Source organism: Mobula birostris, chromosome 17, assembly GCF_030028105.1.
Source record: "Mobula birostris isolate sMobBir1 chromosome 17, sMobBir1.hap1, whole genome shotgun sequence".
NCBI classification, from domain to species: Eukaryota; Metazoa; Chordata; class Chondrichthyes; order Myliobatiformes; family Myliobatidae; genus Mobula; species Mobula birostris.
In genome coordinates, this window is record NC_092386.1 from 50,536,797 (window position 1) to 50,562,879 (window position 26,083).

The following is a 26,083-nucleotide window of genomic DNA, read 5'->3' on the forward strand; positions in this document are numbered from 1 at the left end:
CAGGATGTTGATGAGACCATACCTGAACCATTGGCAGCTTGGGAAGGACATATTTGTATTTGAGGAACTGTACAGATTGCTCACAAGGTTGATTTCCAGGAAGAAATACTTGTCCAATGTAGAAAGATGAGTGGATACTGAAAGAATCTCCAGTGTCAGAAGAATGTGACAGTGTAAAACATTCTGGGAGAACTTGACATTCTAGTGGGAGGAAACTAGAATAACGGGTATAACTTCAACAGAAAGGGATGCTCACTTAAGCCTGAAATGAGGAACAATATTTTCCTTCAGCAGATTGTGAATATTTGGAATTCTCTGACCTGAGAGCTGTGGAGGCTGGGTTATAAAATATTTTCCGGACTGAGGTAGATACTTGGAGTACAGGAAAATCAAGAATTATAAGAATCAGACAGGAAATTGGGGTGAAGGCCGACTATCAAATAGGTGTGTGGTGACAGAACAAGTTGAAGTGGACTTGCAGCTAATTGCAGTCCCTATCATTTATGTTCTCACGTGATACGGCTACGCATTGGGGGCCTACTTCATTGTTGTACAGTTCAATAAATCCCCAGGACTAGAGAGTTAATAAAAATTCAGACCAAAGAATGAAGACCAAATATTGCAGGATATGAGAAAACCTCCCAAATTTGCTCATTAACACTGAGCCACATTTTAAATTTACGCATTACACTTTTTAGACTACCAATTTTTATCCAGCATTAAGTCCTTTTCGGCATCAAAAAGTCCAAACACTGTTTACTTTTGACTGCTTGGGTACGGTGCAACATATAAAGTAATAATGGTGATAAAATACACAAGAACAAAAGTGCTTGAATTCCGACAGTCACATTTTTTTTTTAAACAGCTAGGATGAGAAGGCGAGTCTGAGCTGAGTTGTCCATAGCAGACATCCCACCTCTCCCGGAAGTTCCGGGAGTCTCCTGCAAATTAATAGTGGCTCCCTGATGCCCGCAAATTATATACAATGTCCGGAAATCAATTTTTTTGAGAGCATGTGAGAGAGCTAGAGCGACCATGAGAGAGAGAGAGAGAGAGAGCGAGAGAGACCATGAGAGAGAGAGAGCGAGCGCGCACCATGGCAAAGTGTTCCAAAAAAAGAAAATATAAAACGTACGTCACCCCAGACTACACTAAAGTGTACCCCTGCCTAATAGGGGTCAAAAATAACAACAGTGTTGCTCGCTGCACTGTTTGCAACAGTGACTTTTCTATTGCCCATGGTGGGTTAAAATGTAAAAGACATGATGAGGTGAGTTTAACAGGTGTCATTCATTCATTAGCATAGCTAACGTTATTTAAACTAGCCGGCTGGCTGCTAAGGAGCTACTCTATTGCAGACATCCCACCTCTCCCGGAAGTTCCAGGAGTCTTCCGCATATTGATAGTGCTATGTCCCTGAAATGAGTTTTTGCAGGGTGGGATGTCTGCCATAGTTTTAAACCAATCTAGTCTACTTATAACTTAACTTTACAAAATTCCCTTCCTCATTATCATGATCTTTTAATAAAGAAATGGTGATGTGTTCATCTGGTTACTAGTTAACAAACTAGCTACAAGTAGCAGAGCCTTCTTTTTTGACCATCTCCATTGGTTTGTACTGTTCAGTCAAAACTGTTCTGAAAGGGAGAGTAAATTTTAAGATTGTGAATTCTCTCTGCAACCCTTTGAAAAGTAGAGATCTCACTAATATTTATGCAAGAAATATTTTACAGATGCAAATTAATGAGACGTGGTTTGTAACTTTGAATCTTTCAAGATTCAAGATCGTTTAATGTTATTTCCAGGACACAAGTGTAAAGGAGAACCAAATAATCGTTACTCCGGATCCTATGAAGCCCAAAAAAGGCAGAATAAGGTAACAAAAATCAATAAATATAAATACATACATAATAGCTTTAATACATAGAAGTATTTCCATAAAGTGATGCTAGGTGCAGGAGTGTCTGTACATAAGGTGACTCTGACAGGAGTGACTCTGACATAAAGCATTGGAGGTGGAGTTGTGGATGGTTGGGTTGCTGGATAGAGGTGCTGATCAGCCTTACTGCTTGGGAAAAGTAACTGTTTTAGAATTTAGTCGTCCTAGTGTGGCCGCTACATAGACTCCTCCCTAATGGGAGTGGGACAGACAGTCCATGAGCAGGCTGGGTGAGATCTTTCATGATATTACTGGTCCTTTTCCGGCACCTTTCTGTATACATTTCCTTAATGGTAGGTAAAGCATCAGCTACTTCATAAACGTGTGTTCTAAACTTTAATGGAAAATACTCCACTCTCAGTCTACATTTTAGGTGTTTCGTTTTGTACTCTATTCTAATTCAGTGCTCTGTGCAAAGAAATGACAGGGTGCTTGAAGCAGCCAACATTTGATTGAGGATCTGAGTGTGCAATTAAAAGTTAAGAGGTGAAAAACACAAATGTGCTGATAAGCAACAATGGCCTAACCTAAGTAACATTACTAACACACAAAATCATTATTTGAATATATTAATGGAACAATCCCATGAGAATCATAACACTAGCTTTGTACTACATAAATAATATCATTGGAATTTACTCCACAAATATAAAAAATATTTGTGTTTTACGTTCTAGTATTCCTAGGGACTTCACCAAAACAATTTGTCAAAATTACATTGGAACAAATTAAAAGCCTATTAATGAGTTGGATTTATTGGTAATGTCTTAAAATGGGAAGCAGGGAAGTAGAGAGGGACAGATAAGGAATTGTAGCACTCTGGTTAATGACTGAATACACTGCACAGTATGACAGATGTGCATTAGTCCAAATCTGAAGGAAATCAGTCTTCTCATAGTACTCATAGTACTCATAGTACTCATAGTAGACAGAAGAGAAAGTCAGGAAAGTGGCTTGAAAAGTCAGAGCTTTCAGTTCAAAACACTTCTGGACTAATTGCATGTCAGCAAACAGCACCTGGCAAGAGTAATGCATGGGGAAGAGTTTTGGATCAGCTCCAGGTTCTGAAGTGTGCAAAATGAGGAATTCACTTCTCCAGTGCATGCCAAACCTGGATAAGATCCACATGCAGAAGGGCTGAAGTAAGGATATAGATGGGCAACATTACAGAGATGGAAGAAGGCAACCTTTGTGACAGAGACGTTATAAGAGCAGGAGCTCACTTGAAGCTCGCACAGTTGTGGGCAACTTAGTTCTGCCTCAGACAGTAGTCAAGAACATGCATATAATCAATGGTTAGGTAACAACAAGCACCTAAAGATCTGCCATTAGTATTTGACTGGAAAAAATTACTCATCCATGTTGGACCAACAATTTGACAACTCAGAGTTGGTGGCTGAGCTAAGAAGGCTTACAGTACAGCGAGGCTGATGTAGAAACCTAAACTAGCAAGATCGGTCTTTCAGAAGAGAGCTTGGGTATGATAAAGGAGACATCCACATGGATCATTTTTAATAGCTTAATATCTGCATTGTTTTAAAAGCAATCAATTCTTACTTCATGTAAATTGTGGCCCCAACCATTAGCCTGTTTTCTGCGATCATCAGTGATCAAACCTCCGCAACATGGCAGGGTTATCTTAATGATCATGTTATCATCATTGTTATTGGGTGCTACCAGCTATGCGGCTCCATCTAAATCTAATTAATTAAAGAGTTTCTGAACAATGTGCCAAATAAGAAATAGATTATAAGGTCAACAAAACTCCAGCACTCTAGATTCAACCAAAGCTCACACTTTTCCTACTTTATAGTCCACAACAGATACATGAAGGGCAGTCCTAGCTCCATAAAACCAAACAAATGCTCCTGAACTAAGAAGTTGTTGAGTTTCTATACTGAGAAGCTTGTTTACTGTGAAGTGTTTCCAAACCCTTCGGTATTTCCGGGTTGTGATTTTCCTAAGGATGGGAAAAATTGCTGACAGTACAGAGGGCAATTCTTCCCATACTTAGCCATATCTATGACAAGTTCTTCTTGAATTTTTACTCAGCATGCTATGTAATTGATCACCCTCTGCCACTGGCTTTATTCATGTAGTGCACATATACTTTAATACAAGAATTTGTTTTAATTACATTTTTGACTTTGGACTTTCAGTGCTAATTTCAGTTTTGTTTACATAATTCTTCTTGTTTGTACGGAAAAATAAGATCTTCAATAAAACTTTTGAAAGGTCATGTCCTAAATTAACCAGATGACAAACTGGAAGCAAATAAACCAAAGAAATTAAGGACCATTTGACCACAATAGATTCCATAGTCTGCAGAGAAAGTATCCAACTTTGAAAATTACTTGAGAGGCTGCATCATGCATCGTCCCATTTTTAACAATAGGATAAGCACAGTTTGAAATTATCTCCAATATAAACAGGGAATTAATGTTTAAATTGGCACTTTACAGGGCTATCAACAATTAGAGAAGAAACTAAGGGGCTGGAAGTGGGAAATGGGGAGTAAATTAAGAAATCAAAGGTGTAAAGGGACTTGAGAATCCTCCTGCTGGATTCCCTAAAGGTTAACTTGCAGGCTGGGTCAGTGGTAAGGAAGGCAAATGCAATGTTAGTGTTCAATTCGAGAGGACTAGAATATAAAAACAAGGATGTGATGCTGAGGCTTCATAAGGGATTGGTCAGACCACACATGGAGTATTGTAAGCAGTTTGTGGCCCCTTATCTAGGAAAGGATGTCTGGCATTGGAGAGATCCAGAGGAGGTTCATGAGAATTATCCCAGGAATGAAAGGATTAACATGTGAGGAGTGTTTGATGACTCTGGGCCTGTACTTGCTGGTGTTTAGAAGAATGAAGGAGGATCTCGTTGAAACCTATTGAAAGTTGAAGGGCTTAGACAGAGTGGTTGTGGAGAAGTTGTTTCCTATTGTGCTGGAGTCTAGGACCAGAGGGCGCAGCCTCAGAATAGAAGGACATCCCTAAAGAACAGAGATGAGAATGAATATATTTAGCCAGAGGGTGGTGAATCTGTTAAATTCTTATCCACAGGTGGCTGTGGAGGCAAAGTCACTGGATACATTTAAAGCAAAGGTTGATAGGTTCTTGATTAGTAAGAGCATCAAAAGTTATGGGGAGAAGGCAGGAGAATGGGATTGAGAGGGATAATAAGTCAGTCAGGTGGAATGGCAGAACAGACTCAATGGGAAGAATGGCCTCATTTTGATTGTTATGGTCTTATGGAAGATACCTGGCAGCGATATAAAGTAATTGTAATGATAATAAGAAGCAGTAGCCAAAAGATTGGGAGGTACCTCTATCACTGTAGATGTGTGGTGTAGAGTACAGTATACTGAATGGTTACATCATGGCTGGGTATGGAAACACCAACGCCCTTAATCGCAAAAGCCTACAGAAAGCGGCGGATACAGACCAGCCCATCATGGGTAAAGCCCTCCCCACCAGTGAGCTGACCTATAAGGAGCAATGTCACAGGAACCCATCATCAAGAATCCCCACTACCTAGGCATGCTCCCTTCTTGCTGCTGCCGTCAGGAAGAAGGTCTAGGCACCTCAGGACCCGCACCACTAGGTTCAGGAGCAGGTATTACCCCTCAACCATCAGACTTGTGAACCAGAGGGGATAACTTCACTCGCCTCATTACTGAGCTGTTCCCATTGAATTGGACTGACTTTTAAGGACTCTTCATCTCATGTTCTCGATATTTATTGCTTATTTATGTATTATTATTTCTTTTTTTCTCTTTCTTTTGTATTTTCACAGTTTGGAGGGTTTTTTTTTTGCGTGTTGGCTGTTGTCCGTCCTGTTGTGTGTGGTCTTTCATCATGTTTCTTGTATTTACAGCTATTTCCCACAAGAAAATGAATCTCAGGGTTGTGTATGGTGACACACATGTACTTCTGATAATAAATTTACTTTGAACACTAGCAAAATACCCTGAGCTAGAGGGGAATCAGAGGTCGTGTCACCAGTAAGTCCCTATACCATAAATTATCCCTCATTGAACTAGTCCCACAGCCTATAAGCTCACTTTCAAGGACTCTCCATCTCGTTTTCTCTTTAATTATTTATTATTATTATTTCTTCCTTTTTGTATTAGCACAATTTGTTGTCTTTTGCATACTGGTTGAATGCCCAAGTTGGTGCGGTATTTCATTGAATATATTATGGATTTATTGGGAATGCTCGCAAAAAAAGGAATCTCGGAATTGTATATGGTGACATATATGTACTTTGATCATAAATACATTTTGAACTTTGAACTGGAGAGGAAGTTCAGGACCCCCAATGCCTTAATAGGCGTCAACAAGTGAAGCATCACATGCCCACCGACCTCCAGAACCGCAGTAAATGCAAAATGAGTTTTTTTTTACATTTGCATTGAAACGGGTCTCCCAGAGACCGCGCGAAATGAAATCGATCATTGGGAATGTCTGAAGTTCTTTTTCGGAGTTAGTGGTCTAATGGCTGCACGTCTCAGCCTTTACCTACCCGCTTACTCCAGGCTTGAGGGAAGGAGTGAAAAATGGGACCTCTGTTATTGGCTCAGGATCTGAACGCCGCAAATCTGTGGCATATCACACATCCCGCAACCCAGGGATGCAATGAAAGTGGCGATCAGAGAATCCCGCCCGCCCCACCACCTCCCGTCTCCAGAGGATGTCAATGAGAAATCTTCTTTCATCTGCAACACAGATCTTTCTCATACTTATTCACGAGCTTCCAACACCACCCATGGGGATGCAATCAGGAATGCCACCTAAGTATAGGAAACAATATTTCGGATTGAATACAAAGCCTTATTCTGCCCTTAAACTCAGAAGGACGATTCGATATGTATGAATGATGTATATCTGAAGAGAGACACAAGCACTGTCAAAATCTACACCGGCGGCATGCAATAGGGACGGTAAGCAATGCCGCTTCTTGGTAATGGCTATTCTGAAACATATCAAATCATTCACTCAGAGTAATGGTACATCTCATCGCTGCCAATGTCAAGCCCTCTCTCTGTGAGAAACCCTGGATTTTGGAAGTGAATGAATGTAGACCTCACCACTCACTCGGCTTAAGCAACAGAGAGGAGAAAAAAACTGTGGGTGGCAATTAAAGATCTGGAAATAAAGCGAAGCTCACTCACCTTCTCCTGCTCTGTCAGCTCGGCCACTCTGCGCTGCTCCCGATGTCTCTTCCCTCTCCGGCTCTGCTCAGCATTAAATCAGTACAGGGAAAGGAGAAGATGGCGACTCTGGGCTGAGTGTGGGGGAAGATTGAAAAAGCTCTGCGGCTTTGAAAGAAAACCGAACCAGCGAATAATGAGAAAGAAAGGAGGAGACTGCGAGTCTCTCCTCCCTCTCACAAACACACACACACACACACACTCACTCACAGGGAGAGCAGCGCCTTTGCTGGTCTCGCTTGGGACAGCACTGCTACTACTGGGCATTTTCAAATCTCTGCTCATTCTCTTCTCCAGGCATTAAACCAAAGGAAAGACCGGGATCGGGAAGGTGAGAAATGAGATCACTCAGGAGCTAATCGCAGTACCAGGGTGATATCGTAACCCTCTGTGATATGCCACCAGAGATACTTTCAGATTTATATCGATGTACGGTGGAGAGCAATCTGACAGATTGCTGCACAACCTGCGAGGGTGTGCAGGATTTTGCAAGAGGCTGCACTCAGTTATAGGCTCAGCTGGCTCCATCGCGGGCACCACCTTCCCTACCATCTAGAAAAGTACCGCACAGGAACAGGCCCCTCAAGCTAACTAAATTAGTAATCAAGTGTCCTATTATACCAAATCCTTTCTGTCTACACAATGTCCGTACCCTTCTATTTCCTGCCCAATCATGTGCCTAACTCTCTCGAACGCCCCTGTCATATTTCCCTCCGTCACCACGCTAGACAGCGTGTCAGACACGCTGATTGAGTGGTGCCACAACAACCTCTCACTCAGTATCAGAATAAGGAGCTGGTTATTGACTTCAGGAAGGGGAAGGTGGGTCCACAATGGTGAATCAATGGAGATATGATTGGGTGCTTTAAATTCATGGGTATTAACATATCGGATGATCAGTCCAGGGCCCAGCATGTAGATGAAATCACAAGGAAGACAGACCAGAATGTTGCTTTCTTAAAGGGTTAAGGAGGATTGGAACAAACAAACTCTACTGTAGGAAGTATCCTGGCACTTATCCTTGTAAACGGAACAAGTGCTACACATGCCCTTACACTTCCTCCCTTACCACCATTCAGGGCCCCAGACAGTCCTTCCAGGTGAGGCGACACATCACCTGTGAGTCAGCTGGGGTGATATACTGTGTCCGGTGCTCCCGATGTGGCCTTCTATATATTGGCGAGACCCGACGCAGACTGGGAGATTTTTTCGCTGAACACCTAAGCTCTGTCTGCCAGAGAAAGCAGGATCTCCCAGTGGCCACACATTTTAATTCCACGTCCCATTCCCATTCTGATATGTCTATCCACGGCCTCCTCTACTGTAAAGATGAAGCCACACTCAGGTTGGAGGAACAACACCTTATGTTCCGTCTGGGTAGCCTCCAACCTGATGGCATGAATATTGACTTCTCTAACTTCCGCTAAGGCCCCACCTCCCCCTCGTACCCCATCCATTATTTATTTATATACACACACTCTTTTTCTCCCTCTGTCCCTCTCACTATACCCCTTGCCTATCCCCTGGGCTTTCCCCCCCTCCCCCTTTTCTTTCTCCCTCAGCCTCCTGTCCCATGATCCTCTCATTTCCCTTTTGCCAATCAACTGTCCAGCTCTTGGCTCCATCCCTCCCCCTCCTGTCTTCTCCTATCATTTCGGATCTCCTCCTCCCAGTTTCAAATCTCTTACTAGATCTTCTTTCAGTTAGTCCTGATGAAGGGTCTCGGCCCGAAACGTTGACTGTACCTCTTCCTAGAGATGCTGCCTGGCCTGCTGCATTCACCAGCAACTTTTATGTGTGTTGCTTGTAGGAAGTATCTTGGTTGGTTGTATCGTGGTCTGGTACAGCATTTCGAATGTGTAAGAAGCCTCAGAGAGTAATGAAATCTGTTGGTACATCACAGGCCCTTCCCTCCTCACCATCAGCGGTATATATATAGGGTGCTGCCTCAAGAAAGCAACATCTGTTATCAAGGATTCCCCACTACCTTGGCCATGTCATCTTCTTGCTTAGGTAGGATTTATAGAAGCCTGATATCCCACACCACCAGGTTCAAGAACAACTACTTCCCTTCAACCATCTCCACAACCCTAATCATTACTTCAGAATCACAACACTTTTACCTATAATATACTTAGTGTTTTATTTGTTCTAATAGTGTTCTTTCTTATAAGAATTGTGCATAATTTATACTTCTTGCTCGTGAATGTTGCATACCTGATGCTTTTGGCCTTCGATGTTACTGCGAGGAAAGTTTTCATTTCACCTGTACAAACCAGATGTGTACTTCTGTATATACTTTATACTTTATTGTCGCCAAACAATTGGTACTAGAACATGCAATCATCGCAGCGATATTTGATTCTGCGCTTCACACTCCCTGGATTACAAATCGATAGTAAATATTAAAAATAGTAAAATTAGTAAATATTAAAAATTTAAATTATAAATCATAAATAGAAAATAGAAAAATGGAAAGTAAGGTATGAGTCAAAAAACCAAGAGGCAGGTCCGGATATTTGGAGGGTACAGCCCAGATCCGGGTCAGGATCCGTTCAGCAGTCTTATCACAGTTGGAAAGAAGCTGTTCCCGAATCTGGCCGTACGAGTCTTCAAGCTCCTGAGCCTTCTCCCGGAGGGAAGAGGGACGAAAAATGTGTTGGCTGGGTGGGTCGTGTCCTTGATTATCCTGGCAGCACTGCTCTAACAGCGTGCGGTGTAAAGTGAGTCCACGGACGGAAGATTGGTTTGTGTGATGTGCTGCGCCATGTTCACGATCTTCTGCAGTCTCTTTTGGTCTTGGACAGGACAACTTCCATACCAGGTTGTGATGCACCCTAGAAGAATGCTTTCTATGGTGCATCTATAAAAATTAGTGAGGGTTTTAGGGGACAAGCCAAATTTCTTTAGTTTTCTCAGGAAGTAAAGGTACTGGTGGGCCTTCTTGGCTGTGAACTCTGCTTGGTTGGACCAAGTCAGGTCATTTGTGATATTGACCCCAAGGAAATTAAAGCTTTTGACCTGTTCCACTTGCGCACCACCGATGTAAATTGGGTCATGCAGTCCGCTACTCCTTCTGAAGTCAACAACCAATTCCTTCTTCTTGTTGACATTGAGGGATAGATTATTATCTTCGTACCATGCCACCAGGTTCTTAATTTCCTTTCTGTACTCAAACTCATCATTACCCGAGATACAGCCCACAATTGTTGTGTCATCAGCAAACTTATATATTGAGTTTGATGGAAACTTGGCTACACAATCATGGGTGTACAGTGAGTACAGCAGGGGGCTGAGTACATAGCCTTGGGGGGCACCGGTGCTCAGAGTGATTGTAGAGGAGAGCTTGTCCCCTATTTTTACAGCCTGGGTCCTGTCTGTGAGGAAGTTGAAGATCCAGCTGCAGATCTGAGTGCTAAGGCCCAGGTTCCTGAGCTTAGGAATCAGTTTATTTGGAATCCAAACAACAGGAATTCTGCAGATGCTGGAAATTGAAGCAACACATATCAAAGTTGCTGGTGAACGCAGCAGGCCAAGCAGCATCTGTAGGAAGAGGTGCAGTCGACGTTTCAGGCCGAGACCCTTCGTCAGGACTAACTGAAGGAAGAGTGAGTAAGGGATTTGAAAGTTGGAGGGGGAGGGGGAGATCCAAAATGATAGGAGAAGACAGGAGGGGGAGGGATGGAGCCAAGAGCTGGACAGGTGATAGGCAAAAGGGGATACGACAGGAGTCCGGGAAGAAAGACAAGGTGGGGGGGGACCCAGAGGATGGGCAAGAGGTATATTCAGAGGGACAGAGGGAGAAAAAGGAGAGTGAGAGAAAGAATGTGTGCATAAAAATAAGTAACAGATGGGGTACAAGGGGAGGTGGGGCCTTAGCGGAAGTTAGAGAAGTGAATGTTCATGCCATCAGATTGGAGGCTACCCAGACGAGTGCTACACATGCCCTTACACTTCCTCCCTTACCACCATTCAGGGCCCCAAACTGTCCTTCCAGGTGAGGCAACACTTCACCTGTGAGTCGACTGGGGTGATATACTGCGTCTGGTGCTCCGGATGTGGCCTTTTATATATTGGCGAGACCCGACGCAGACTGGGAGACCACTTTGCTGAACATCTACGCTCTGTCCGCCAGAGAAATTTCTCCTTTGGCTCCTCCCACTTCCTCCAAACTAAAGGTGTAGCTATGGGCACCCGTATGGGTCCTAGCTATGCCTGCCTTTTTGTTGGGATTGTGGAACAATCTATGTTCCGTGCCTATTCTGGTATCTGGCCTCCACTTTTCCTTCGTTACATCGACGGCTGCATTGGCGCTGCTTCCTGCACGCATGCAGAACTCGTTGACTTTATTAACTTTGCCTCCAACTTTCACCCTGCCCTCAAGTTTACCTGGTCCATTTCCGACACCTCCCTCCCCTTTCTAGATCTTTCTGTCTCTGTCTCTGGAGACAGCTTATCCACTGATGTCTACTATAAGCCTACTGACTCTCACAGCTATCTGGACTATTCGTCTTCTCACCCTGTATCTTGCAAAAACGCCATTCCCTTCTCGCAATTCCTCCGTCTCCGCCGCATCTGCTCTCAGGATGAGGCTTTTCATTCTAGGATGAGGGAGATGTATTCCTTTTTTAAAGAAAGGGGCGTCCCTTCCTCCACTATCAACTCTGCTCTTAAACGCATCTCCCCCATTTCATGTACATCTGCTCTCACTCCATCCTCCCACCACCCCACTAGGAATAGCGTTCCCCTGGTCCTCACCTACCACCCCACCAGCCTCTGGGTCCAACATATTATTCTCCGTAACTTCCGCCACCTCCAACGGGATCCCACAACTAAGCACATCTTTCCCTCCCCACCTCTCTCTGCATTCCGCAGGGATCGCTCCCTACGCAACTCCCTTGTCCTTTCATCCCTCCCATTCCACCCCACTGATCTCCCTCCTGGCACTTATCCGTGTAAGCGGAACAAGTGCTACACATGCCCTTACACTTCCTCCCTTACCACCATTCAGGGCCCCAAACTGTCCTTCCATGTGAGGCAACGCTTCACCTGTGAGTCGACTGGGGTGATATACTGCGTCCGGTGCTCCGGATGTGGCCTTTTATATATTGGCGAGACCCGACGCAGACTGGGAGACCGCTTTGCTGAACATCTAGGCTCTGTCCGCCAGAGAAAGCAGGATCTCCCAGTGGCCACACATTTTAATTCCACATCCCATTCCCATTCTGACATATCTATCCACGGCCTCCTCTACTGTAAAGATGAAGCCACACTCAGGTTGGAGGAACAACACCTTATATTCCGTCTGGGTAGCCTCCAACCTGATGGCATGAACATCGACTTCTCTAACTTCCGCTAAGGCCCCACCTCCCCCTCGTACCCCATCTGTTACTTATTTTTATGCACACATTCTTTCTCTCACTCTCCTTTTTCTCCCTCTGTCCCTCTGGATATAACTCTTGCCCATCCTCTGGGTCCCCCCCCCCCCCGTCTTTCTTCCCGGACCTCTTGTCCCATGATCCTCTCGTATCCCCTTTTGCCTATCACCTGTCCAGCTCTTGGCTCCATCCCTCCCCCTCCTGTCTTCTCCTATCATTTTGGATCTCCCCCTCCCCCTCCAACTTTCAAATCCCTTACTCACTCTTCCTTCAGTTAGTCTTGACGAAGGGTCTCGGCCTGAAATGTTGACTGCACCTCTTCCTACAGATGCTGCCTGGCCTGCAGCATTCACCAGCAACTTTGATGTGAGTTTATTTGGAATGATGGTATTAAAGGCAGAGCTGTAGTCAATGAAAAGGAGCTTTACGTATGTGTCTTTATTCTCCAGGTGTTCTAAGGAGGAATGTAGGGCCAGAGAGATGGCATCTGCCGTTGACCTGTTGCTCCGGTAGGTGAATTGCAAAGTGTCGAGGTTGACCGGTAGGCTGTGGTTGATGTGTGCCATAACCAATCTCTGGAAGCACTTCATAGCAATTGATGTCAGGGCCACAGGTCGATAGTCATTCAGGCATGCCACCTTGCTCTTCTTCGGCACTGGGATTATCATTGCCTTCTTAAAACACGAAGGGTTCTTAGACTGAAGCAAGGAACAGTTGAAGATGTCAACAAACACTCCAGCTAGCTCGCTTGCACAGGCCCGGAGAACCCGTCCTGGGACGCCATCTGGGCCCCGACACCCTCCTTGGATTTATCTTCAGGAAGGCCCTTCTAACATCCTCCTCGGTGACGATGAATCTCAATGCCACCAGGTCTGGTTCATCCGGAGGGAGCGGGACGCTCCTCTTCTGTTCGAATCTTACGTAGAATACGTTAAGTTCGTCAGGAAGAGAAGCACCACAGTTATTGATATTCCCAGCCTTTTCTTTGCGCCCAATGATCTCATTTAGACCCTGCCATAGTCTACTGGCATCCCTCTGGTTAGCCTGGGCTTCCAACATGGCTCAATATTGCCTCTTGGCGCCCTTAATGGCTTTCCGGAGTTCACGCCTGGATTCCGTGCAGTGACTGGTATCCCCGGACCTAAAAGCCACAGCTCTAGCCTTTAAAAGGGACTTAACCTCATAATTCAATAATATGACAATAAACTTGACTTTAACTTTGTATGAGTGCAGTACCAGGAAGGACTAATGTCTTAACGATCATGCTCCCACACTCTGGGTGCACTTTTTAAAACGTATGAATTTTCCTTTCAGGAACTGAACTGAGTGTCAACACCTCAAAGATACATGTTGCTGAATTAACCTTGGGAACAGATTTTCTTTAATCTTATTGGTGATGGTGGTCTACTGAATTGCAGCTTCTTAACCAGAATGAAATATTTTACATCAGAACCTTTACAACATGGACCATGTACATTTTGCTGCAAGTAGCTGTTACTTTTTCTCTTAAATACAAACAGAAAATGCTGAAATCACCCAGCAGGTCAGAAAGCATCTGTGGAAAGGAAAACAGAGTTCACATTTTAGCTCAAAGACTCTTTATTGCAAAGACATGAAGCAATAATTCTTTCTTTTCTTTCTACGGATGCTGATTGTTTCCAGCATTTTCTGTTTTCACCTTTTAATTTCAGGTTTTCAGCATTATTCATTGACATTTTCTCTTGTTTTCCCTGATTACCTCAGTTTGACAACAAATAAACAGGATATTGTTAAACTTTTACTGTCTGCAGCATGCAACTATGTCAGTTAAATTCAAACAGCCACATGACAATATTTTGCATCAGAAACTATTATTTACGGATGGAGGGGACATAAACTGTCACAGTGTGCACTGGTAATGATGGAACCTAAGTGCAGAAGATAGCCAGTCTCCTATGTGGAGACAGCAAACAGAGTTTATACATAGGAATTCCAGCAGAACTTCAGTAGCTCAGCCAAGTGACACTGCGAGACCAAACATTCTCCAAGCTACACCCTGCAATAAGTGCCAAGGACCATCCACTTAAATAGAACAGGTGACCTGAGATCCCCAAGCTTATCAAAATAAACTTAACAAGATTAAACAGTTAAAGGTCCTAATAAAACAACAATTAACCAATTAAGGTGCTGTAGAAACCTCGGCACCCAGTGCTCTCTGGCTCCCCACACAGCCCCGGAGAGCTCATTACAATACACAAAGTCTAACAAGAGATTGAATCAACAATGTATAATCTACTCTTTTGCTTTAGTGTATTGTTTAGTCATCTTTGAAACCTGATTCAGAATCTAGTTGTTGAAATTACTGTCTTATTTTGCTGCCTGCATGAAGTATTTTATATGAAATTCATTTAAGTCAGATACAAACAGGCTAATGAGAAAGAGAAAAACCTGTTTCACTACAGTGAGACAGATTTGGCTTTATTGCTTTTAAAATTATAAATGTGCTGCTTTTTTTTGGAACAAAGGGGTTTATCTGAGTAAAACTACTTTCAATTCTGAAGGTTGTTTTGAAAATACATCACCATTTCGAATTCTCTTCAGTCAATTCAAAAGAATTTATTGTGCCATTACAAATAAGGACTTTAAACTCTCCCCTGCCTGCTGTGCAACATGATACATAAACAAGGTTTTAGCTGTCTAGTTGTTTCGGTCCCCTGTAATAATAAAAAAAAGCCACGTCCATGGCTCCAATTTTTCAAACCTCCTCAACCAAAAGCCATTAAATTGAAAGTCTAGCTGTTTCAGCCGTGAGATCCAACACGTTTCAATCCATGAATTTTGATAGCTCTCAGACTGGGAAAAGTGGCCTAGTATGGAAACTCCAGTACACAAATGCACAGGAGACTACAGAGAGTGGTGGACTCAAACTATCATCAGGTTTTTGAAGTGACCTGGAAAACCTTAGACTATATTCATTCCCTCTCTCTCTCTCTCGATCTTGCGCTCTTGTCACTGTTTATTTTGCTGTTTATATTGCACAAGGGTAAGTTATAACTAATCTATGCTAATTTAAGTTTATATTATGTTTGTACTCACCTTGTGATGTATTGTGCTGCTGCTGCAAAAAGCTAATTTCCAAGGAGGTTGTATTTTGCTTACGTATACCTATCACTGCAATAAAGTTGAACTTGAACTTAACGGTTTTGACAGCTTCTGAGCCTGACGGTGAGGCCCACGTGATGTCAAAGCCACTTGGGAACTTGATTGGCCACTAGTACTGAGACAAACCTTGCTTTGTCCCACAGGGATCCATTCTGAGACCTTGGCCATTTGTAATACGGATGGATGGGTTATTAAGTTTGAAGATGACATTACAATTGATGGCCCTGTGGATAGCGTAGAAGGTTGCCAACAGATACAGTGGGATATAATCAGTTGTAGATATGGGCAGCTGTATTTTAATCTGGGCAAGTGTGAAGTGTTGCACTTTAGAAGATGAAATGTAAAGAGAAAGTACACAGGAAATGGTAGGGTCATTAACAGTGTTGATGTACATGGAAATATTGGAATCCAATTCCATAGCTCGCTGAAACAGGTCGTACATTAATAGGGTGGTAAAGAAAACATATGGCATACTTGCTTTTATTTATTGAGTCATTGTGTTCTAGAGCCAGGAAGTTATGTTGCAGCTTTGTTAAAACTGTGGTTAGGCCACATCTAGAGTATTGCCTTCAACTCTGGTCACCCCAGAGGAGGATATCAAGGCTAAGAGGAGTGCAGGAGATGCTGCCTGGATTGGAAGGCATGTAAGGAGAAGTTGGATAAGCTACGGCTGTTTTCGTTGGAGCAGTGGAGGTTGAGGGGAGACCTCACAGCAGTTTATAAAATGATGACAGGCATTGATAGAGCCAGTATCTTTCTCCCAGGGTCCAAATGTCTAATACTAGAGGGCTTACACTTAATGTGAGAGGAGAAAGTTAAAAGGTATGTGTGAGGCAAGTTTTTTTTATGTAAGAGTGTAGTGAGTGCCTGGAATGTATTGCCAGAGGTGGTGGCATAGAGAGATATGATAGAGGTATTTAATTAGTTCTTAGATGCTGTTGATGTATGAATATGCAGAGAATAGAGGAATGTGGGCCATTTACAGGCCGAAGGGATAAGGTCTCATTAGCCTAATTAGTTTCGGCACATCATCATGAGCTGAAGGGTCTTTTCCTGCTTTGTACTGTTCTATATTCTATGTTCCGTGTTCCGTGTTCTGAGGGGTCAGCCAGTAAACTCAACCACCCCATCCACCCCCAACACAAACACACACACACACACACACACACACACACACACACACACACACACACACACACACACACACACACACATACCTACCTACCTACTAAAGGAGCATAGCAAGTCTCATCAATATCATTAAGGAACTCAAAGGGCCAAGTTATCAGGAGAGATTGCAGAAAAGTGTTTTGCACTTCTTTGAGTTTAGAAAGTGTAGGAATAATCGAATAGAAATGTTTAAAATGATAAAGGAACCTGTTGGAGTAGACACCACATTGCTTGTTGTGGAATCCAGAACAAGTGGCCACAATTTTCAAACTGGAACTGGGGCATTTGGAATATGAATAAAGAAACAGATACCACTTGAGAAGGGTAGTGAAATCTGGAATTCCCTCCTGTGAAATGGAGTTGAAGTACAGCTTTGACACTATCTCAGGAAGGAGAAAGAGTGTTAATCATTCTGGTCAAAAATAAGGTCTTTAATTCTGCTTACCTTTACACAATGCTGCACTTTCATTCGAGAGTTTCTACCACTTTCAGTTTTTATCTCAGATTTCCATCATCTGCAGTATATTTTGATTTTGAAATACCACTCAGTAGGATCAATTGGGAAGAGATTGAGATAATGAATGATCATATATCTCACTGAATATTGCGGGGTGTACAGCAGAAGGAATTTCATTCATTCAATTCTAATATAGCTAAGTTTGGAGCACTTTATATTTATCCGAAGGAACTTGGAGAGATCTTCATTCCCTTACATTTATATCTCAAATTGTATTCCCAATTAACTTACAAAGAACAAACCCGAAAAGTCATTGCAGATTCATGAGTTTAAATCTTTGGAAGGTAATACTTTAGAAGGTAGGTAAATTTTAAAAATGTCTAATTTAGGAAAACCTCTAACAGAATAACTTGCCTCCACATTCCTCATCCAAAGAAAAACAATATAAAAAGTTCAGTCTTAAAGGTGATAAGGAAATATTGGGCAACAGATAAGGAAATTGCAGAGGGTGCACTGAGTTACAACAGAGAGAATTAAAGGGAAATGGTTTGTGAAAATGGAATGGTAGATCATATGATAATGTGGAAATATGTGTTAACCTATCCAGTTTAACATTGTACCTTCTGGTTTATGTTGTCTTCCTTAATTTTTTTTCATGAAATATGTGCCACTCCAGATTCCTCCTCATTAAATTTAAATTAAAATAAGAAGAGTTCCTTAAAGGAGGATCATATGGTTGAATGGAAACTAAAAGATGTGGATTGGAATCAGTAGGAGGTGGAGTGGAGTTGGAATTCATCGGCAGAAGAATCCAAATGGCCCATTCCTGCTTCCATATTCCCATGACATCGTGGCACGATATGGTCCAGCGTAGCTGTCTTCACAGCCATATTGTGCCCTAGCTTTGTAACTTAAGCAACCATACAGCTGATCGATCGGGTGCTGGGCTGCATTGCTGTCTATCTGAAGACCCGCACCTGCGACAATGGTTTGCGTCTCTTATTCCTGAAGACAATTCATCAACTATAACCATTTCATCTGGTGAATAGTTGGGATACAAAGCAGAAAGAAATTGTAGGAAAATTGGGAAGAAATCTAAAGGATTGTGTGATTGAGAAATATTAGGTGGACAGAGGAGTGTTTTCTCAATCTGAATTTCTTATGTTTTTATCAATTGAAGTAAATTTCTCAGGGTGAGGCAAGCATCACTTTAATATCCACTTCCAAGAACTCTGTGATCAATAAATTAGTTATTATAGCTAATGTTTAATTCTATGTACTTTGGGAATGGGAAGGACAACATGGCCCGGTACAAAGGAGTTGATAATGTGTAACACACATCAAGGTTGCTGGTGAACGCAGCAGGCCAAGCAACATCTGAAGGAAGAGGTGCAGTCGACGTTTCAGGCCGAGACCCTTCGTCAGGACTAACTGAAGGAAGAGTGAGTAAGGGATTTGAAAGTTGGAGGGGGAGGGGGAGATCCAAAATGATAGGAGAAGACAGGAGGGGGAGGGATAGAGCCAAGAGCTGGACAGGTGATAGGCAAAAGGGGATACGAGAGGATCATGGGACAGGAGGTCCGGGAAGAAAGACAGGGGGGGGGGGACCCAGAGGATGGGCAAGAGGTATATTCAGAAGGACAGAGGGAGAAAAAGGAGAGTGAGAGAAAGAATGTGTGCATAAAAATAAGTAACAGATGGGGTACGAGGGGGAGGTGGGGCCTTAGCGGAAGTTAGAGAAGTCGATGTTCATGCCATCAGGTTGGAGGCTACCCAGACAAGTGCTACACATGCCCTTACACTTCCTCCCTTACCACCATTCAGGGCCCCAAACTGTCCTTCAGGTGAGGCAACACTTCACCTGTGAGTCGACTGGGGTGATATACTGCGTCCGGTGCTCCCGATGTGGCCTTTTATATATTGGCGAGACCCGACACAGACTGGGAGACCGCTTTGCTGAACATCTAGGCTCTGTCTGCCAGAGAAAGCAGGATCTCCCAGTGGCCACACATTTTAATTCCACATCCCATTCCCATTCTGACATGTCTATCCACGGCCTCCTCTACTGTAAAGATGAAGCCACACTCAGGTTGGAGGAACAACACCTTATATTCCGTCTGGGTAGCCTCCAACCTGATGGCATGAACATCGACTTCTCTAACTTCCGCTAAGGCCCCACCTCCCCCTCGTACCCCATCTGTTACTTATTTTTATGCACACATTCTTTCTCTCACTCTCCTTTTTCTCCCTCTGTCCCTCTGGATATACCTCTTGCCCATCCTCTGGGTCCCCCCCCCCCCGTCTTTCTTCCCGGACCTCCTGTCCCATGATCCTCTCGTATCCCCTTTTGCCTATCACCTGTCCAGCTCTTGGCTCCATCCCTCCCCCTCCTGTCTTCTTCTATCATTTTGGATCTCCCCCTCCCCCTCCAACTTTCAAATCCCTTACTCACTCTTCCTTCAGTTAGTCCTGACGAAGGGTCTCGTCCTGAAACGTCGACTGCAGCTCTTCCTACAGATGCTGCCGGGCCTGCTGCGTTCACCAGCAACTTTGATGTGTGTTGCTTGAATTTCCAGCATCTGCAGAATTCCTGTTGTTTGAATTGATAATGTGTATCAGTTTGTATGATTTTGATAGGACTCATAGAGGTGTCAGAATGGTGAAAGCAATTTAGTTACTCTTCAGAACAAAGTGGGGTATACTGCCATCGGTTGGAGCAAATATTTTTAAGCAGTTTTAAGATAGAAGTTTATTTTGAGGAATAGGATTAAACCAATTCAGTTAAATTATGACCCATCGGTACTTTATCATTGTAAATTTATCTAGTATTTTCCTGCATCGGTATCTGATAAAAATCTATCAATATTAACAACGAAAATTTCTGTTTTCCCAGAGTTCACTTCTGTAAGGCAGACATGCAGGCAGGTTCCTAGTCTAGGACGTGGCAGCTTGATAAGCACGTGTGAGAACCATGGAGACCGCAAAAGGGCATGTCTGTTTTATCTGAGATTATGCACGTGCACTCTTCCTAGGGTGGGGCAGGAGTGCCTGCAGCAGGAAGGCTTCTTGGAAACAGTGTGGAATTCCTTAGAACTTGCACATCACCCTACTTGTACATGAGGGACAACCTTTTCACACAGAGGGTAGTGAGTAAACAGAAGAAGCTGCCAGAGGAGGTGGTTGAAGCAGGCACAAAAGAAGCATTGTTTAAGAAGCATTTCTTCCCCTCCACCATCTGATTTCTGAATGGACAATAAACCCATGAACACTACCTCAAGATTTTTTTCCTCTCTTTTGCTCTACTAATTTAGTTTATATATATTTACTTCCTATTATATATACTATATATATATATATTTATTGTAATTTATAGTTTTTATTATTATGTATTTCAATGTACTACTGCCACAAAACAACAAATTTCATGACATATGCCAGGGATAGTAAAACAGTTTCTGTTTCTGAAGCACTTGGACAGGTACATTGGGGGCAGGTCTTAGAGAGATATGGTTTGAATGGGGGAAATTGGGACCAGCTGATTGGGCACCATAGTTGGCATGGACTAGTTGGGCTGAAGGGCCTGTATCCGTGTTGTATTGCTCTATGACACAATGCATGCATAATCAAATACATCATGTAGTGATGTTGCACTTGTTTACATAAAGTTTCCAACTTTGAAAGAAAAAAGAAGCCTGAAACTAGAGGAACGTTTTGACAGTTACAAATTTAAGTTTGAGTACGGTTTGATCCTTGTAATTGTCCTGATGTCACTTGGGTTGACACTGGCAAGTTGCCAGATGTTGTTGCCCATCTTTGGATGATTTGCAAGTGTCATGTCCTAACTCTGTGCCAACTCTCCTGTGACAAAGAGGACTCACTTCAGATGTATATTCATCACCAATGCCCTCGAGTGGATATGACCCACGCATAAACTCTTCTCTAGCTTCCAGCCAGGTACAAGTGTTGATTTTAACTGACATTTCATTGACAAACTCCGCCATCTTCATCAGGGATGATGCCTGGGCCTGTCTAGTCTGCTGGTATATATACTCAACTCCCGTCATCCGTCCATCCTGATTGGTTAGTCCTCAACCACCTTGTTGTCCGCTGTTCCATCTTGTTTAAAATCATATTCCAGCTCTTCATCTTTGTTAAAATTCTTATTCTTTGGCCTTATTTCAATGGCTTCTTTCACCAGGTGGTCCCAAGAGCCATTGGTGCAGCACAGTAGTTTTGTGCCGTCAAAGTCAATCCTGTGGTCATTGGATACGGCCCAGTCCATCATGAGTAAAGGCCTCATCACCACCGAGCTTCATATCTACATGAAGCACTATCACAGGAAAACGGCACCCATCATCAAAAACCCCCACCATCCAGGCCATGCTCTCTTCTCGCTGCTGCCATCAGGAAGAAGGTACAGGAGTCTCAGGATGCACACTATCAAGTTCAGGAACAGATATTACCCCTTAACCAACAGGGTCTTGGACCGGAGGGGATAACTTCACTCGTCCCATCACTAAACTACTCCCACAAAGTGTTCTTTATATTTATTGCGAATATCTGCAAGACAGTTAATCTCAGAGGTGTACTTTGATAATAAATTTACTTTGAACTTTGAACTATATTTAAACCCATATCAAGTGAATCCGCATATGTGAATCTTTTTGAATCTCTCACCTACTCTTAAGAGCTAAGAGTTAATTCTTAGAATAGTATATCATAGTCTCTTTATGAGTCTCTGTTATGCCTGGAGTTCAAAGTTAATTTATTATTAAAATGCATTTATACAACCCTGAGATTCATTTTCTTGCAGGCATTCACAGTAAATAAAAAGAAGCACAATAGAATCAATGAGAAAACACACACAACAAGATGGACAAACAACCATAGAACCATAGAACATTACAGCACAGAAACAGGCCTTTTGGCCCTTCTTGGCTGTACCAAACCATTTTTCTGCCTAGTCCCACTGACCTGCACCTGGACCATATCCCTCCATACACCTCTCATCCATGTACCTGTCCAATGTTAAAAATTTTCTAAATGTTAAAAGTGAGCCCACATTTACCATTTCATCTGGCAGCTCATTCTACACTCCCACCACCCTCTGTGTGAAGAAGCCCCCCCAATGTTCCCTTAAACTTTCCCCCCTTCACCCTTAACCCATGTCCTCTGGTTTTTTTTCTCCCGCAGCCTCAGTGGAAAAAGCCTGCTTGCATGCACTCTATCTATACCCATCATAATTTTTTTTATACCTCTATTAAATCTCCCCTCATTCTTCTACGCTCCAGGGAATAAAGTCCTAACCTATTCAACCTTTCCAATGTGCAAAAGACAACAAACTGTGCAGGTACAAAAAAAAATTTAAAAACAAAATAATAATAAATAAATAAGAAATAAATATTGGGAATATGAGATGAAGAGTTCTTGAAAGTGAGTCCATGGGTTGTGGGAACAGTTCAGTCTTAGGGTGAGTGTAGTTGGGTGAAGTTACTGCATCTCTCTAGTTCAAGAGCCTGATGGTTGAGTGGTAATTATAGGTCGCATGGGATCCTGATGGCAGCAATGAGAAGAGTGCTTTGCCTGTATGGTCGGGGTCCTTGATAATGCATACTGCTTTCCTGCAACACCGCTTCTTGTAGATGTGCTCAGTGCTGGGTAGGGTTTTATCTGTAATGCTAGGCCAGTAGTCATGGTTACCCAAAGCTCATACTAAATATATACTTCCAATCTAACTATAATTATATGAATCAGCCAATCCGGAATATAAGTGGTCCATTTGTGTAGTTAGCGATCATGATTAGCTGCCTTATGTTTTGACCATTATGAGAAACCAGGCCGCATACCTGGCCTGGGATTTCAGTGTTTTCCCAGTCTATGGTCTCAGATTCAGCATGCTTTGCACTTTGTGAACTTCTTGGTGTACAGATGTCTGCACATAACTGAGTAGTCACTGGCTGTATGAGTTCATCTTTATTCAGTGGGAGGAAGCAGGAGATGGGGGTTGGGAGGAAAAGTAAATCTGATATGATCAAATGGCATCCTCCTTCCTTGTAGTTGTCAGTTGCTCACATTCCTTATATGCAACGGCTTACATTCTTTATAGAAATATCTACTGATGTGGCTGTTTTATGTGCAAGCTCGAATGTAACCTCTTGTGCTTTCAGTAAGTTGAATTCCATTTTGCATAAGTATGGACACTTCATACTTTAGCACGAGGTGGCGAAAGGAACATTTAAGACATTCAAACCCTCTTATATGAATGATAGAATTTCTCAGCAGAGGTCCTTAAGAACTTCTTCCTTTTTCATTAATTGATATCAACTCTGGTCAGTCAATGAACTCTGATCCCATTACTTGCTTACTGGAGAATTCATTACTAATGCCACTTTCAAACATTTTACAGTACTGTGCAAAAGCCTTTGACAGCCTAGATTTTTGATATGGTTTCGGATGGTATGACCTCCAAAGAGCCCTGATCATCATGGCCATCTGGGATTACCTGAAGAGACAGAAGCAAGTGAGACAGCCAAAGTCTGCAGAAGAACTGTGGCAAGTTCTCCAAGAATCTTAGAACAACCCATCAGCCAATTTTCATATAAAACTACATAACAGTGTACCTAAGAGAATTGATGCAGTTTTAAAGGGAGAGGGTGGTCACACCAAATATTGATTTAATTAAATTTTTAATGTTTACTGCTCTTTATAATTTTTTGATACTTAGAAATTTTACATTTCATTATTTAGAAAGCATCTTCGCTTTACAGATTTTTTTTACATGTGCCATGACTCTTGCACAGTATTTGTATACAAGTTAAATTTGGTTTCTGTACATAAACAGATGTAAGCAAGACAGTCTACAACACAGTCAAGAAGTTATGACTGTTCAAAATGGTTACTAGTCATTCTACTCTTGACGTATACTTAAAATAGATGACTTTCAGTGCTTTATAGCAACATGACAAGTAGAAAAATATAACTCTATGACTTGCTGCAAGACTTGCAAGTGTGTGGCATTGTACTTTCTGTGTGTCATCTTTTATTTCTAAGTAAATCATCAGTGTGGTCCGTGATGCTCCATTGCCCAAACAAATGGGCGATTGATTTTTTTTTTCCTTCCTTGTTTTTATTTTAGCTACTGGTTCTAACCGAGAAAGTTTATGTAGGTGCTTAGAAATCTGATATGTAGGTCTTAGCAATGATTACGGAAATAACAACTCTGCAGTGTTTTAAATATTGTGGCGAGCATTTGGTGCATGATGACAGATGAGAAAAGCTCGCTTAACTCAATTACCATTTTTATTGCGACAAGCACAGAAACAGACTGGGCACTATGACCTTGGGGGAGAACTGCTCAGTCTCATACAGAGGGGGGAGGTGATGATTACACACCCCAGTTACAGTCAGGATGACCCACAAACACACAAGAAAAACAACTGTGTAACCCAAACTAAAATGTAACAATAAATGAACTTGAACTTTCCACCGTAATCCCACAAACGCATTTTGAAACAAGAACAATAAGTAGTGCTGGCTGCCAGTAATGTAATGTTGGGGCAAGCTGTGGATTATGCCTCCCTCCCACCGAATGCCAAACTGTCCCCACCTGAGGGGTCAGCCGCCCTGACAACGCCAGGGTCCACACCAAAGTCCAAGAGTCCCAGTTGTGGACGCTGCCCCCTGGGGCACTGGGGGGAACCAACCCCACCCCCAAGGGAATGCAGGTTTGGTGAGGCAAGAGGCAGGGCACCTGGAGTATCACTTCCTTCCTTCAGGCTCACTGGGTCGGTGGTGGCCAAGGGCCGATACAGGGCCAGCCGGTGCCGGAGCAGCACAGCTGCCTTCCACCGCTCAGGCAACCGCACCCGATACAGTATACCCCATTGGAGACGCGGTGGAGCTCCTCCTCCAGCCCCTTAGAGTGGCTTCCCGGCTTGGGGTTTAACTTGTTCTTCTGGGAGGGGAACTAGACCCACACTTGGTCACCCCTCCGGTGAAGTCCCATCCCTGGCTGCGGGCATCATGAGCACTTTTTGGCGGCCGCCGGCTGCGCTTTGGTTTCGCCGAGCTGCATTGTGGACAGCCCACAGGCAACCTCTGAGGTGCTGCGGGTACAGTACTCCAAACCCGGCTCGGGACGGGGGCCAAACACCAGATCCACCGGCAGATCCACAGCACCCGCCTGAACAAGAGCACAACCAGCGTACACTGGAGCTCTCCTGAACAGCTGTGCGCTATACCCACAATACCAGGGGTGAGCGGTGAGGGATCCCAGTCATGTTGGTGCTGGCTGACGAGGATGGCAAACTGTGTAGCCAGGGTACAGTTAGAGCACTCCACCAGCCCATCACTTTGCAGGAGAAGGGGGGTGTTGGTGATTCCCAGCACTTGCAGACCTCAGCAAACACCTGCACCTCAAAGTTGCGCCGCTGGTCACTGTGGAGTTCCTCAGGGGCACCAAGATGGCAGAAATACTCTCCACGAGTCTCTCAGCCGTGGTGGTGGTGCTCTGGCCCAGCTCCTCATACGTCTCTGGCCTCTTCATGAGGTTATCCACGGCCACAGGAACGTAGCGGTTCCTGGCGTCAGTATGGGGGGGAAGGGGCCCAGGATGTCCAGCCCGAGATGTTCCACTGGGGCCCCCACCAGGTCCTGATCCCGGGCCAGCGGGGCATCACTCATCTGCTTGCTGCGCAGCTGCTGGTGCTCAACGGTAGGGAAGTCTACCCCGCCGCCAGCTGCCACCTGCAGCGTTGCCACCGCCGCTTGCTCCTGGCTCTGCTCCTCAA

General features: G+C 43.5%; 1 protein-coding gene and 1 long non-coding RNA gene across 2 annotated transcripts in view; one reads left to right on the forward strand and one right to left on the reverse strand.

The window, feature by feature from the left end:
* cdc42se2 (CDC42 small effector 2) overlaps positions 1-7,269 on the reverse strand; it is a 193,122-nt gene extending 185,853 nt beyond the window's left edge. Inside the window, exon 1 of the mRNA XM_072281708.1 lies at positions 7,110-7,269. The gene's annotated coding sequence lies outside the window, so the exon portion shown is untranslated. The remainder of the gene's footprint in view (positions 1-7,109) is intronic.
* Positions 7,270-7,365: 96 nt separating this feature from the next.
* LOC140211674 (uncharacterized) overlaps positions 7,366-26,083 on the forward strand; it is a 69,231-nt gene continuing 50,513 nt past the window's right edge. The window contains exon 1 of the long non-coding RNA XR_011889544.1: positions 7,366-7,479. This is a non-coding gene — a long non-coding RNA (uncharacterized lncRNA). The remainder of the gene's footprint in view (positions 7,480-26,083) is intronic.